Genomic DNA, 15,540 nt, shown 5'->3' with positions numbered 1-15,540 from the left:
CAGGAAATTAGATCAATCCCTCCAAACCAGAAACTGGTGGACTGTGCTTGTAAATGAATAGCACTTGCTTGATGAGAAGAGCAAGTCTTGTAGATTGCTCTCAGTATGGAAGAAACAGTAAATTCTTACCAGATGCAGATGTTCTCTCCAGTGATCCTTGAAGATCTTTACAGATGGCCCGAATGGCACTGTGTGGGGCTCAGCGTTTCATAGCACTAAAATTGTCCTTAGAATTTCAACTAAATACCAAACACATCTGATGGAAAATAGCACCACTTTGCCATGAGTGCTTCCAGAACATCTGAAAGTACTTGAAAAGTCAGAAGTACATTTATATTGTAGAAAACAGCTGAATTGGATGTAAATTCCATAACTGTTCTTTCGAGATATTTCTCTTGCCTGTCATCCACATCTGTATAATTTCCTATAATGTTACTTCTCTGTTGTACAACACTGGCAAAATGTTCAGCATCACACCTTAGGATCAGATTGCAGTGACCCCTTAAGTCATTCTGCTTAACACCGGTGTGAAGCAGATTGGTAGTTCAGGTCATTGTGATTATTTCTGTGACAGGTATATGTGAGACAGTAGTTAAGGACTTTTTTCAGCTGTGAAAGTATTGCAGTAGGTGAGACTGGGAGAGAAAGTTCATTGGTTTTTTTGTTTGTTTGTTTTGTTTCAATGGGACTAACTTGTAGGACCTTTCCCTTATGTGTTTAGGTGGCTATGGAGAGACCTCACCATGGCCTTCCAGTATTTCAGAAGAGCTTACAAACAGCAGGGAGACTGACCTATTACATTCTGATACTGATAGGACAAGGGGAAAAGTTTTAAACTAAAAGAGAGCAAATTAGATATCTGTCAGGAGCTTCTGTACTCACAGTGTGGTAAGGCACTGGCATAGGCTGCTCAGGGAATATGTGGATTTCCCATCCCTGAAAGTGTTCAAGGCCAGGATAGATGATGGGGCCCTGGGCAGGCTGATCTGGGACAGTCTTTACCATAGCAGGGGGGTGGGAATTGGGTGGGCTTTAATGTCCCTTCCAATTCAAACATTTCTCTGATTCTGTTATTTTATGACATTTATGACCATCTCCATGAGGGCTAAATTTCCATTTACTTGCGCCTTTTATGGGACTTTGAGCATCTGAAATGAAATTTTACAGGGCACAAATTATTTTCTTCAGGTTTCAGAAACTCTGTAGCTGTGACAAAGCTGGGAAATGCTCCTTGTGGTTTATGACAGCTATTCAGACTTGTTTCTGTGAGAACTAAATGAAAGAAGACAAACAGCCATTGTAAATTCAGTATCATAGCCCATGTCAATATGAGGCAAAAGGCAGGTTTTAAGGGCAAGGTTAGTCCTTCATGACCCCATAAAGCCTCTGTTGCTATCTTTCCTTTTGTTCTCAAAGTAGATCACCACTCCCTGGGAAGAGGCATTCTTCAGTGGCCCACTGAAGCTGTGAGATCTTTTTCCTTTAAAGGACACGATTTTGCTAGAACTGACCAGAGCAATAACAGAAAAACAAATGGACCATGAGAACTAGGTATGTTTCCATTCCCAAACTGGCTGTGGAGGAGGAGGATTTTCCTGCTGCATTTTTGCTGTTTTAATCAAATTCATGTTTTCTCCTGCTACAGAAGCAAATGGGCTGCTTCTGTGATTTAAACATTTACTGTGCCAGAGCATAGAGCCTGGGCCAATTGAATCATTTTATCTTTTCTTTTTTTCCTTTTCTTTCTCCTTTTTTTAAGGCCAGGTAAATAGATACCATAAGTCACATCTGAGATCACTGCAGCCTGGATCATTACCCAAAATATCATCTGCCAAGCTTCCTTCTATTAAAACATCATTAGATTGCCTCTCATATTCATTTGTGGACAGCAGACAAATCAGGCCACTTTGCAGATAAATAGGAACCCAAAGAATTGTTTTTTAATTGTCTATTACTATAGATTGTCTTTTACAATATATTTAATCACTGGTAAGATTTTAATTAAGCATAACTTAAATCTATTTTGTTGATTGAAGAAAAAAAATAGACTACATTACTTGATAGGGCTTTGAGTTTTCTGTAGACTTATTTTTACATAGACATACAATAAAGAATAGAGTTTTAAAAAGCATGCATGTTATATTGAATACATGTGATATTATATACATGGAAAGAGGCCTTGGGCAGCCTGATGTGGTGAGTGGTGACCCAGCTCGTGGTGTGAGTGTTGGAGCTCAGTGATCTTTAAGATCCCTTCCAACCTCAGTCATTCTATGATGAACACGTAGCATGTATATATGTTCACTGATGTTTAGAGAACAAGAGTTATGAGTAAAGTTGTTGGTACATGAGTTCAGAAATACATTAAGAAGCAGTAGTAGTATTTATATTGATAAAAAAACATACCACCTGAAAACTTTTTGTATGTGTTTGTTGGAATAATTATTATCTGAATGTTTTTGCATGCATTTGTTGCAATAACTGACTTGAATATAGTGGGCAACTAATTCAAATATGTAAGGTATTTTTTTCAAGTACTGCATAATTTTCAGTTTTAACAGAATGAAAGAGAACGATGTTTTGATCAAAATTTAAAGGTCTCTTTTTCACCCTCCTTTTAGTTGTAATATCTTAGTGAGTTGAAAATGCTATGGAGTGGCCTGAGGATAACTCTGCTGGAAATTCAATCACAGTTCATACAAAATCCCGCTATTCAGCCTCCTTTCTCTGGCAGCCTGAACCAGAGATGTTCATGAGTCACCACAGAATGCAACAGTCCATGGCTCCTTCAGGACATTATGTAAATCTACAAATCAGTCCATCATGTGATTAACATTTCTTAAGGATTTATGAGCTTTAAAAATTAAATGTGGTTAACCTAAATACAACTGATAAAATAGAACTTCGCAGTTCATACTTTCCATTATTCATCACTCCCTTTTGAAACATAATCTGTAATTTTTTTTCCTGAAACATTCCAGGCATGAACTCATCTTAAAATTGTTCTTTATTATTATTATTATTATTATTGCTTTTATTTTTTGATGCAAAATGTCAAGGTTTTGTATAAGTCTTGCAAAATGTGATGAAGAATGGAAGTACATTCACACGGAAACTTTCTTTTCCAACAAAAAAATGCAAATATATATTATCACACATGCACAAAAGGAGATGCCCATGCCAAGTATGACCGACTTCTATCACCTAGTAGGTTGAACATCAAAATGATTAAGACCTCAAGAAAAATAATACCGTTAAGTTGTTGGAAGCTTGCAGGTGAGCATTTTGCTTTGGAACACAAACACATCATACAAACTATGATAGTACTTGCCACAAGGTAGGTATTTATCATTTCTCTAAATATAAATTTGGAAGGACTGGATGTGCATGGCAGATGAGGTCTTTAAAGCAAGTTTTTCTTAAGAAGTCAGAGCACAAAGCGAGCATTGCAGAGAAATATGTACTATCTAATATGTCTCTACATGTCTCTATTTTCAGAAGAGTTTGTTTCTCTCTCTCTCTCTCTGTGTGTGTGTGTGTGTGTGTGTGGTCTCTCTTCATCTCTAAATAGGCAAATATAATTACACTGCTGTGGAAAATCACATTCTCTTATGATTCTTTAAACACATGTGCGCCATGTCATTTTTGTATTCCTCCTCCTCCAACAAGTCCATATCCGTCCAGTACTGAGGACTCTGCATCTGGACTCAGTACTCCAGGTGAGGCTTCCCTAGTGCAGAGTAGAGGAGTTGGATCACCTCCGTCGACCTGCTGGCCACGCTTCTTTTGATGCAGCCCAGGATATGGTTGGTGTTCTGGGCTGCAAAGGCACACTGCCGGCTCATGTCCAACTTTCTATTCACCAGCACCCTCAGATCTGTTTTGGCAGGGCTGCACTCAATCCTTCCATCACCCAGCTTATATTGGTAGTGAGAGTCTCCTCGACTCAGGTGAAAGGTCTTGCATTTGGATTTGTTGAACCTTGTGACATTCATCTGGGCCTACTGCTCAAGTCTGTCTAGATCCCCCTGGATGGCATCCCACCCCTCTGGTGTTTCAATTACACAGCTGGTTATCATCAGCAAACTTGCTGAGGGTATACTTGACTCCATTATCAATGTCAATGATGAAGATATCAAAGAGTATTGGTCCTAACACTGACCCATGTAGGACACCATTCATCACTGATCTCCATCCAGACATGGACTTGATCCAGTTCTTTGTCCATTAAACAGTCCATCCATCAGATCTATATCTTTCAAATTTGGAGAGAAGGATATTGTGGATACTGTGTCAAAGACCTTACTGAAGTCCAAATAGGTGACATCAGTGGCTCTGTCCTTATTCATTGATGCAGTGAAGCCATGATAAAAAGGCCAATATATTGGTCAAACAGGATTTCCCCTTGGTGAAGCCATGATGGTTCTCCCATATCATCTCCCTGTCTTCCATGTAATATAATACCAAGCTGCTTATCTGGAAATATAGTCAATGTTTATTGAAAACTTTTCAGAGAAATGAAGCAATTTTTAGACTCATTTGACTGCAGGATTTGCTATGTTAAGATATTATATTCAGCTTGTTTTTTATGTAGCAAGAAAGGATATGTTTATTTTATTTAAAAAAAAAATTATGTCTGACTTAGGTATCTAAATTTTCTCCCTTTGAATTAATTTTCATAGTATTCCCTAGAGATTGCTAATTTAATTGTTGTTCCTTCTCATTTATAGTGCAGGTATAATTTCTATATCTTTGCTATACTATATTATTAAATTATTACAATATTATATATTTTATTTTCCCATATGTATTTCCTTACTGAGTAAAAATTAATGAGAACATTCATTGTGATTGTCTTTTATTTTTATAATGCCAATATTTTTATGATTTATCCAAGGTTTCTTTGTAATGATGCTCAATGCACCTGAAAGATAAAAATAACAGAAAATGTAGGTGTCATTCTGTAAATTTTCCCTGGAATTGTACCTTTCTCTAACATTCTCTTCTATCCAAACATCCTATAATTTGGATGATATTTCAAAAACCTAATGCCTCTGACACAGTATAGTGGTTATTGTGCTGTATAGGAGCTGCCAGTTTTCACATAAGACATCACAGAGTGCACATGCATCTGCTAACTATCTCCTGTTATTTTCTGCAGATACAAAACATTAATTCTGGTGCCTGAAACAAGCTCCAGAGTACGCAAAGAAAGCATGAATGATCTGCAAGGTAATGCTGGGAGACATTTTATCCTTCAGAATAACATCTTTATATTCCAATCCTATTGCACCAAACAATTTGGAACCTAGAAAATCTGACAAACCTAATGTGTCATTGATTATTTTTGCCCGCAGAGGGTTAAAGGAATGTTAAATAACCAAAAACTTGTAGAAACCTAGAAACATATGCTAGCAATTGACTTAGAAACTTTGCTGTAGACAAAGGTTTGTATAAAATACCTAATGCAAAAGGTGATATATTCATTGGTAGGCCAGCATACTCAAATGACACATTAGCTGGCACCACTGCTGATATTTCTTATATATTAGAAAACTGAAAATTATAACTTGTTTAACTTCAGAAAACAATGACAAGGAAATTGAAGTGTTACAGGAATGTGAATGAACAGGCAAAGACAAACAAAAGAAAAACCCATGACAAAGGACCTCATTGAAAGAATAGAGAGGTTTAAGCTGGGAATCCATAAGCACTATCTGTAGTGGTGTGCAATAACTCTGAGATCTGAAAAGATTGTTACCCGAAATGGTCACACCTTGAAAAATGTCTTTTTAATGCTCTACATACCTGATGTGTAGTTGCAAGTTGAGTGTAATATTTAGGTAATGAGCAAAGGTTGTATTTAAGGAAGAACTTGATATCAGATGTTAAATTTAGCATTTCAGTCAAGAAGAAACTCAGATAATAATTTATGGCAGAAAGTAAAGACAAGCAAGCTGTAAAAGAAAATTTTGAAAACAAACTGATCTTAAGTTACAGAGATAATACTTAAGCAATACTATTTCACCAACTAATGAACAGTACTCACAAGTCTGATTGATAAGCTGGTATTAAGCAGTTGAAATTCAATGTGATTTGGTTATTTTTATTGCTAAGGTTTTCTTCAAAATAGTTTCATTAAATCTTTCAAGGTGAAACTTCTCCTTTAAAGGTTTGAACTCACTATGAGGAAAAAGTTGGAATTATAATAATTATTATAGCATTATTATTATACTGGAATACTAATTAAACTGAGGCTTTCAGTTAAGCACCTGGTATCTAGTTGACTTCAGAACTAGAGTTCTCGCATCTAAGACCAAGCCATGTCTGTACAGCTTGAAACATGAGTCTCAGTATCTCATTTTGGCAAACGAATAAATGCTGTGCTGCTAGCATAGTTTCTGCAGGTGTGAAGTAGGCCCGATAATATTTTCCATATAGTGAAATGGTGGGATTGACCTTTTGTAGTTCACAGGTAAAAAGAGCCTGCTGTGATATTAAATCATGATTACTGTCTTGACATAGAAGTTTCTCAGGCAAGGAGCAAAAATTTCTTGATGGCCTCATTCCTAAGGTTGCAAATATAGTCATATAAATATCCTGGTAATCCAGTCTTAAGGAAAACAAGTGTGATGGATGACTTGCCCATTTCTACATGCTTAATTATGCAAGCTGAGAAACTTTCATGTTTTTTTTAAACTGGAAGTTATAATGAAAGTGTAAGTACAGGACTAATATTCAGAAAAAAAAAAAAAAAGGTAGTACAATTCATGGCAGAAAACCGATATGATTTGCGTTTGAGAGTCTCCTTTCAAGGTCAGAGCCTCATTTGACTTGGAGTTTGTGTTGATCTGCAGTTTAGAAGAGATATGAGCATCAAGATCAAAGAAGTGAGACAGCCCTGGAATCAGCAGTGGAACAATAAAATATCTACTAAATTATCCCTTTCTCCACCTCAAATAATTGGATGTCTTTTTCCTGCAGACTAATTTATGAGTCTTATATTGACTCTGTGGAATGTCTCCTTTAAAAAAAAAAGAAATCATTGCCTTTAATTAACCTCTTGAGCACCTCTCTGAGCTTTCTTCAAAAGATCAGACTTTTACATACACACAAAATCAACAATATCTGAACTTGCCCTAGATAGAATAACAGTTATAAGTGTTATTGTAGGCAGCATCACCAAAAGAATGATTTTGTCTGCTTCCATTATAAACTGTCATCTTTTGTTCAGCTTTTTCTGAATCAGTGTTTGGTATCAGTGAGAGGACAGGAACAGTCAGCTAGTCACTAATTGTCCAAATGCTTCTGCAACCAGAGGGGGAAACTTTTCAACATGTCCTGTTGTTAACTGTAAACTGGCACAAAGCTGTGCCATTCAGTTGGCTTTATGGTGCCATCTTCTTTTCAATTTTAAGTGATAAGACACAGATAGTTTCCACTGTTATTTACAAGTTACTTTCATATGAAGGGTGAGGGTTTTTGTCTTTTTTTCTTTTTTCCTAACTGGCAGGATGAAGACTTATTTCCCTTTTCTGAATTTTTTGAGACATCCAATCTCCCTTGTTATTAACTGAAAATCATGCAAACAAACCACATGCATTTATCCAGGCTGTCATCCAGCCGAATTCTCCCAAGTTTCCTGTTTCTCAGCCCTTTACTTTAAACCTTAGCCCACACTGCCTAGTCCAAAATCTATTTTAAAAATCACATATAAATAAGTAAGAGTAGTTGTAGGATTTTGAAAATCCCAGGTCAGAAAATCAATAGCCAATGTTCTGTTTTGGTCTTTTATAAATTTCAGAACTATTTGCAAATATACTTCAGGTTTTGTTCATACAAATTTTACTTGGGATACGTACAAACAGACATTTTGTGCTAGCTCGCCCACTGTTCAAAGTAAGAAAAAACAAAATGTGTTAAATTTGGCTCTGTAGATTTTTGGAGGAAAGTAGTGGCTCAGACAGAATATGATATAGTAAATCCTTATTGAATATCTTGTTATGTTCTAGAAGTTACTTGGAGATTGTTGATATTGGTAACATTTACAGTAAGAATTCAGTCAGTCTACTTAATTTCCATAAAATATGAGAATTTTTCCTTTCAGCCATCACTTCAGCATTTCTCAGGGGATCAAGAGAAACATAAGTGCTTCTTCAGATGATTTCATTATTGTCTTTTGTTAATTAAAAATATGTATTTATTTCTTGCAACACTAATTATTTGCTGTTTCAGTACTGTTTCTTCCAGATCTGCCACTATTCCTGGAGCTGGAGTATTCTTTATGCACTTAATTTTAGTAGGGATCTTCACCTTTCACGTAACACACACATGGGTCTCTTGTTTAAGCAGCATTCAGATCGTTGGGCATTTTTCTAGATTTTTATTAAAAATGTGGCAGATGCAGGAAGTCCCGGTATCAGCACTGCTCTCTGGTTTGCAATGGACTACACATCCTCTAACAGAGGTCTGGAGACTGACCCTTGGCACTACCGTATTTCTGTTAAACTTGCACAAGAATAGTGGTGTTTCCCCACTCTCTTTCAAAATATTAGGTTACGCAAGTCTGTTTCCCATCTTTATACTTGAGTGGCACTTGCCGGGCAAGAGATGCAGTCCTGCTGATTACAAGTTAAGTCTTGGCACTGCAGGCTTTCACGTGAAGCTCGGGCACGGGCCAGCTGTCACTGCATTTCTGTAGCAGGCTGTGCAAGGACAACTGCTGACACGCTGGTTATTGAGGCCAGTTTGGTAACACTGCATGTAATGCTGCCTGAGTATCGTGCCTCTGTTGTGCATTATGTGGAGGAGAGGTCAGGACAACTGGCACTGGCATAACCCTGACCCAAAACTGGGTAAACAGCAGAACAAAAAGTGTTGTGAGACTAGAAAAGACCTACCATGCATATAGCCCACAGCATGAAAACAAGCAGTACTGTGAGGACCTGTGATCACATATATCAACCCAAGTACTGCTATTTATCTCATGGGCCTTCCATTTGTAAGGACTACAAGTTTTGTTATTTTTTACTAACTTTCGTGAAACATCCTGACAGTGCTTCTTGGTTTGTTAAATTCTGGGCATGACATGCTCAAATGTGACATTCCCTTACTCCTTACCCCCGAGCATTCTTGCATACTCATACATCAAAAGATGTCTCAAGCTCTTCTTACATGGAGGTACAGGCTTTCAAAGGAGTTCTGCTACCATGCAAGTAACTTCACACATGACCAGATTCCTTCAACAGTCTGAGATGGATGTTTTGTGAGCTGGTGATAAACGGAACTGAGATTCTGACATTACAGATTTGGGGGCTTACAGAACGTTCAAGATCAAAGCAAAGGGCTTAGTTTACTGCTGTATCAAACAGACACTAAACCTCAATCCAAAATCCTACCACAATAGTTTCTGGATGCAGTCCTTTTCTGGCTAGTGTGCTGCCAGCCCTTTCTGGACTTAGGAGTTTCTCCTGAACTGCAGCTCAGGACATAAAGAAATCTCATCAGAGGTGTTAAATCCTCATCTTCATGTGGGGCTGTTCTTTTTTTTCTTAATGAAAACACAAAAATGAAGCTTACACCTCACCAACAAAAAGAATTTTCCCATATTAATCAGGATCTGATCTATCTTCTGCTATTTTTAGTAAATAAAAAGTTACATGTATTCATTATTTCAATCAAATGAGAAAACTCCAGGTAGAATCCTAGTATATCCTGTGTTGGAATGGATCCACAAAGATCGCTGAGTCCAGCTAGTACTATAAGATATTTTACAAGGTATTTGAGGTACACTGATGTACTAGTGCTATAAGTTTATCTTGTTATGCTAGATAGCACTGTGCTACTCACCCACAGAAGGGCATATTTCTTGTTGCTAGTCATCTTTGTACTCAAGCAGGAAAAACACTAACCATTGAAGATCATTGAATATTGCTGTTGGCCAGGCTAATTATGATTTTCCAAGACAGAAGGAAATTTTTTAAATAATGTGGATTTACACAGCAAAATATCAACAACAGTATTAACAAAGCTGAAAAGGCACTGAGGCATCTTTGTAAATCAAAACCCTAACTCTGCAAACTTACTTTGCTCTGTTTTGCACCATACAGAGAAAAAAATAACATACCCATTTAATCTAGAGCCTAGGTTTTTTCCTGTTTAATAATAGTTTCAGAGCAAACTCTCCTGCCCTACTTAATTTACCAACTAATTGCTAATTACTTAATTTAATCTGAGACAGGTGTAAATTTACACTATCCCTGACACAGCAGGTACAAAAGGACTCAGATTGCCATGCCAGTGCTGCTAGTAGAGTATGTTTGAGGGCCTGGTTGTGGAGCTGTTTCTTCAGAGAAACACAAGAGGAGCCTTTATTTTTGAATATCATCTTACAGAAGTTCTGAATGCAGTACAAGGTAAGTGCTCTTAGCAAAGACTTGATCAACCCTTTAGGGAGTAGGAGACAGTGGTGAATGCCTTCTAGGTCTATAGTTTCTTCCAAAATCTGGAGGAGTATATTGCTTATACCAGACCAGTTATAGATATACTAGCATACTGAATGGGGACAAGGCATTTTAAGATGTTTTACTGCCTTTTTCTTTATAGATCTGTCCTTCAGTATGTTCCTGCTGTGTTCTCTGAAGCATTTTTTCTGGCTCTTGACATAAGTTGATTGGTACTCTCACTGTTGATAATCCTTTATGTACTGTAAAGGGATCTAAAACAAATCTTAAAAAGAACATTTGGCATTCAAGAACAAAGAAACTGCAAATTGTTTGTAACAAAAAATACTCACTTCTCATTCCAATTATAGGCAGATGTGCTGACTGCCCTCAAAATTCTTTGGCTTAAAGCTGTGGTGGTCAGGACCTGGGGTGTATCACAGACTCTTTGGCTTTGTCCTCAGGGGTATTGCAACAGCTGTGCTTCATAGTGACGATGAGATGTTGGGAAAGGGCTCTTAGATCTGGGGTATGACTTCTTTGCAACTGATACATAAGTCTGGAAATTGTGTCACATGAGGAGACCCTGTAATGTGGCTACAATTAATTCAATGCTTGCATAATAAATCATGAGGAACTTGGTGAGATAGTCCATTTGTTGGCTTTAGAGAGTTCCTAAAAGGCATTCAGAAGTCTGAAGGGGAGCTACAGGAGAGAAAGGGATGGACTCTTTTGCAGGATCTGGAGTGATAGAACAAGGGGAAATAATTTCAAGTTCAATGAGGGTAGATTTAGGTTAGATATAAAGAAAAATCCTTTACAGTGAGGGTGGTGAGGCACTGAAACAGGTTGCCATGTGATCTAGCTGTGGATGCTCCTGTTCACTGCAGGGGAGTTAGACTAGATGACCTTCAGAGGTTCTTTCCAATGCTAAGTATTCTATGATGCTATAATTCTTGTGTTGCATTATCTTATATTCTCAGTATGTACCCTGGAAAACCAGGGTACAGAATCAATCATTAGGGATTTTTGTCAAGGTTAAACTGTGACTTAGACAAAGATTAATTACATCCCGCCTCTTAATTCTTGAGCAATTATAGATACACACTTCATTGCAGAATAATTTGCACGTCCTCCCTCTGTTCCTTCACAGTATTTCCCACAGAACTTGTAAGCTTAAGGTTAGACATGCTGTTTGATAGCCTGCAGTCAAAGCCTACAGAGTTAGGTGTGCACTTTTTTTTTTGTTTGTTTGTTTTTTGTCATTGCTCTCAGACAGTAAGTTGTTTAGCCTGAAGATCCAAATAGCTCAGAGGCAAATTATGGTTTGCAACAAATTGTAACATAAAAGAAGCCTAGGATGCTGGATGCCTCTGGTAACATAATAAACTAGTAGGATACGTTTGAAACATGCCAGCTTCTTAACCCCAAGAGCCTACATAATAAAAATACTATCACTAGTTATAACAAAGAAATCTCCTGCTTCTTACTTATGGCATAGTGTTATTGCACTTTAATTGACTTTAAGTGTTAATTTTAAGCTCTTTCTCACTTGAAGAGCTGGAAGTGTGATTGTACTGGTGGGTGGATTCTGCCACAGTCGACTAGTGGTCTTTATGGTCTGAATGCCTGTTCTGAAGGCTACTTCAGAAGGCTGCTCCTCTTAGTAGTCCACTGAGCACATTGTCTACATCAAGTAGGTGTAACTTACTGTAAAGAAGTACTTACAAAATATTAATCTCCACAATTCTCTATTTTCTGTAAACTTAAAGCTGTCTAGGTCTAAATTAGATTTTGAGAACACCAAATCTAGCTGGGCCTCAGTGAAAGTGGCTTCACTTCTTCACTCACTGCCATGGATGAAGCACTCATATCATTACATTATGAAGCTAAACATCCCATGTACATGGGTCCCTCTGAAAGTAATTCCTCCTATTTATTTCTACTGCTGATATTTGATAAAGTAAACCTTCAGCTACAAAATACCAACTTTGTACTTTTGGTCTAGTTGTCTTCAAAGTTGTAGTTTTAAGCACAGGACATAAATTTGAGTGGGATGCCAGTAGATTTGTTTAGACTTCTGTAATGTTTTAAAATTTATTAAACGTGGCAGGCAGGGTTCAGCCATTACCAGGATTTCATTTGATGTATGTATTCCCTTACATATAGTTGTTTGTAAACAGCACACAGGGAAAATCCTAGGTGGCCCTGTTTCTGGAAGCTGCAGGCTGAATGTATCAAAAAGAACTTGCAGTACGCTGCCCAAATGACTTGACTTGGTGAGGACTTTATTTTTATTTTTTTTATTTTAAATGGTAAATCACCCTACAGCTTAAACTAGAAATGCATCCAGTCAAACATCCCTAAGCTTCAGAGGAAATATGGATACAAACTTTGAAACTAATATTTTTCTCTACTGGAAAAGTACCCCTTCATTTTCTATTTACCCTATTCCTCCATTCCCTAACAAAGCAGTATTTTTCAGATCATGTGAATTTTGTTTACTTGCTACCACATAATTACATGGTGAATAATTGGATGGCTTCACAGGGCTGGAAATGGAATACTGACTGCTTAACCTGTAGGTGAATATTTCAGCTCAATGCTATCCTGGTAGCGAGTGCAGATGGGTCCCAATCTTCTGCTGTGTGTCTTATGTTGTTACTTTGCCCAGGTAGCTCTAGTTTCTGTGTCATAACTAGCAACTTGTGCTGTCATTGGATATTGGCAGTCTTGAGAAAAGTAAGGGACTTAAGAAGAAAGTCCCTCTTGCTTTTATCTGTGTCTGACTGATTTGTGGGTGTCCTGAAAGTATAGAGGTGCTTGTGGTAATCTCAGTCTCTTCTTGCTCACTCTGAGTGCCTATGGAACAATGTTATCATTCACTGACAGTAGATTAAAATATTTGAGTTAGATGCAGGATTTTAACTAACTGTCTAAATCACTGCTGGAAGAGTCCATGGTTTCAAAAGAATTTTGCAGTACAGAAACAGCCTGAAAGAATCATTACATGGCATGACTTTTTTTTTTTTCGGGGCTGGGTGAGTATTGCCCTTTCACAGCAGTGAATTTTTTTCTGATCCAGCAACAGTTGACTAGCGTGAGCAGTTGTAAGCTTCACCAGGTCCTGCTAATATGCCTGTTTTTCTGCTTAAGAAGGAATGATGAAAAAATGCAGTCCAGCTGTTACAATATAAAAACTTAAAACACGAGCAAAGCTTGTGAAAAGAAGACAGAGTGAGCTTTTATTCATATGGATACAGTTTTTTCATTCTTTTTCCCAAAAATTCTATGGAACTTTTTCATCCTATAGCTTTTTGTAAATCTTCCCCTTGTTGCTGGGAGACTTAAAACAAACAACCAGGAGTATTTGATGATCTCCGAATTTCCTTCCTATTAACTGAGAGAATTTCTAGGTTTCCCACTTACCCAATTGGCCTAAAATCACAAAAATAACCTCATCTTATTATAATTCTGTTTCACAACTCATTTTTCACAGCTCAATTCCACCCTAGACTGGTTTTTCTTTCTTCTTAGCTCTCATTTTTCCCCTACCACACATGTATCCACTCTTCCTCTCTCACAAACAGGCTTGCTCACACGCCCCCACACATCCACACTCGCATACATCAGGAGCAGTTTACAGCTTTATTTGAAAGATGGATCTTAATAAACAACAACAAAAAAAGTTTTCATTGTTTCTGATGTGGAGAACAACTAACAAAACAAAGGAAACCAGAGTGGGCAGCAAAACCCTCGGGGTCTGCAAGCTTAGTTGTGGGAAATGTGGTGTTAATTTCTCTTATTTTGAAATCTACTAATGCTTTTCAAAGAACTTGAAAGAACATTTTGTTTACATAAAAATAAAAATAAAAAAATCTGACTTGGTTATATGGGATTTATTTGGGTTCTTTCTTATTCTTAACTAGGAAAGTTTGTAGGAAAACAGGATATTTGCCTCTTAAGAGGGTGTCTGCTACTTATTTCCCACATAAACTTCCTGCTGTTGCTACTTTGGAAACTACTGTCTGATCTACTGGAGTCCCAGGCCTTTAACTCCATCATTGGTCACAAGGTTCCCTAGGCCTTTGAAGTGATTTTGCCATCTTGTATCACTCCTACTTCCATAAGTATCCACTGACTGAGGCACTTGTCAAGCTCACTCTTGCTCATCTTTCCCTTTAGCATTTTGTTTTTCCATTTCTCTGGTTTTCCCCCTTCTCTCATGCCAATCTTCTTAGTACCTAAACTTGAACCATTGCCACTCTCTGTAGCCTGTGGGATGGAGCGCCCTTCTTTTGTAGTTCAAAACTTTCCCACTGAACACAGTCAACACCCACAGGCTTGTGAATCTCCCTGGAAATGTGATTTCCTGTTTGTCTTCAAATCCATATTTGCTCTTTTCATCCTCACGTTAGCACACTCTTTATGACCTTACTTTCTTTAACTTAACCATTCTCTATGGATGGTGGTAATAATGTGCCAGATATATTTTTTTAATCTAAGTGGTCAAATGGTGTTTTCTTCAATCAGGGCATATTACAGGGTCAGCTGTGCATTAGAAGGTCAATGTACAAAAGCATCATAAACATATCGATCAATCTAGAAGACAGGGATATTCTTGTAACGCCTCAGTGACACACTGATTAAACTGATTAAGCCATAAATGATGAGAACATACACTTCAGTCAATCCAGCTCCTGGAATAGCCCTCCAGCCCTCATTTTCCAGTGTTCTGGATAACTGTGCTTGGACTTCATTGTAAAACACCAGGTCAATGGACTGCAGACTATTCAAACAAACCCTTCTGACTGTGTGTAAGCCAGCCCTCCTGTCTGCGCTGCAACAGGTGAACTCATGGCAGGGAAATGTGAGCACTTGGCAGATCTACAGCAGATGCTATTGAAATTGGTCTGTGATGAGGGTAAGTTGCTCCTTCTCAAATCTAGTGTGCTTTCTTCTCCTGCCTGGCAACTTGATTGCTTGCCTAAACTGTGCTTAAGACCATTCTACTGGCAGAATTTCAGTTTATGCTAATAACAGTAGCATCTGTATTGAAAATAAATTTATCAGACAAAACAGCACAGGGATAGCCCAA

At 37.7% G+C, this 15,540-nt stretch overlaps 2 long non-coding RNA genes across 2 annotated transcripts in view; one reads left to right on the top strand and one right to left on the bottom strand.

The window, feature by feature from the left end:
- Positions 1 to 1,917: 1,917 nt before the first annotated feature.
- Positions 1,918 to 15,540, bottom strand: part of LOC107315073 (uncharacterized) — a 45,059-nt gene continuing 31,436 nt past the window's right edge. Inside the window, exon 4 of the long non-coding RNA XR_001555785.3 lies at positions 1,918 to 4,476. This is a non-coding gene — a long non-coding RNA (uncharacterized LOC107315073). The remainder of the gene's footprint in view (positions 4,477 to 15,540) is intronic.
- The window catches only part of LOC107315131 (uncharacterized), a 67,166-nt gene continuing 66,916 nt past the window's right edge, over positions 15,291 to 15,540 (top strand). Inside the window, exon 1 of the long non-coding RNA XR_014946742.1 lies at positions 15,291 to 15,370. This is a non-coding gene — a long non-coding RNA (uncharacterized LOC107315131). The remainder of the gene's footprint in view (positions 15,371 to 15,540) is intronic.

The sequence above is a fragment of the Coturnix japonica genome, chromosome 5 (genome assembly GCF_054131305.1).
Source record: "Coturnix japonica strain WE chromosome 5, WE-NBRP24, whole genome shotgun sequence".
In the NCBI taxonomy this organism is placed as follows: Eukaryota; Metazoa; Chordata; class Aves; order Galliformes; family Phasianidae; genus Coturnix; species Coturnix japonica.
This window is presented reverse-complemented; position numbering and strand designations above follow the sequence as displayed.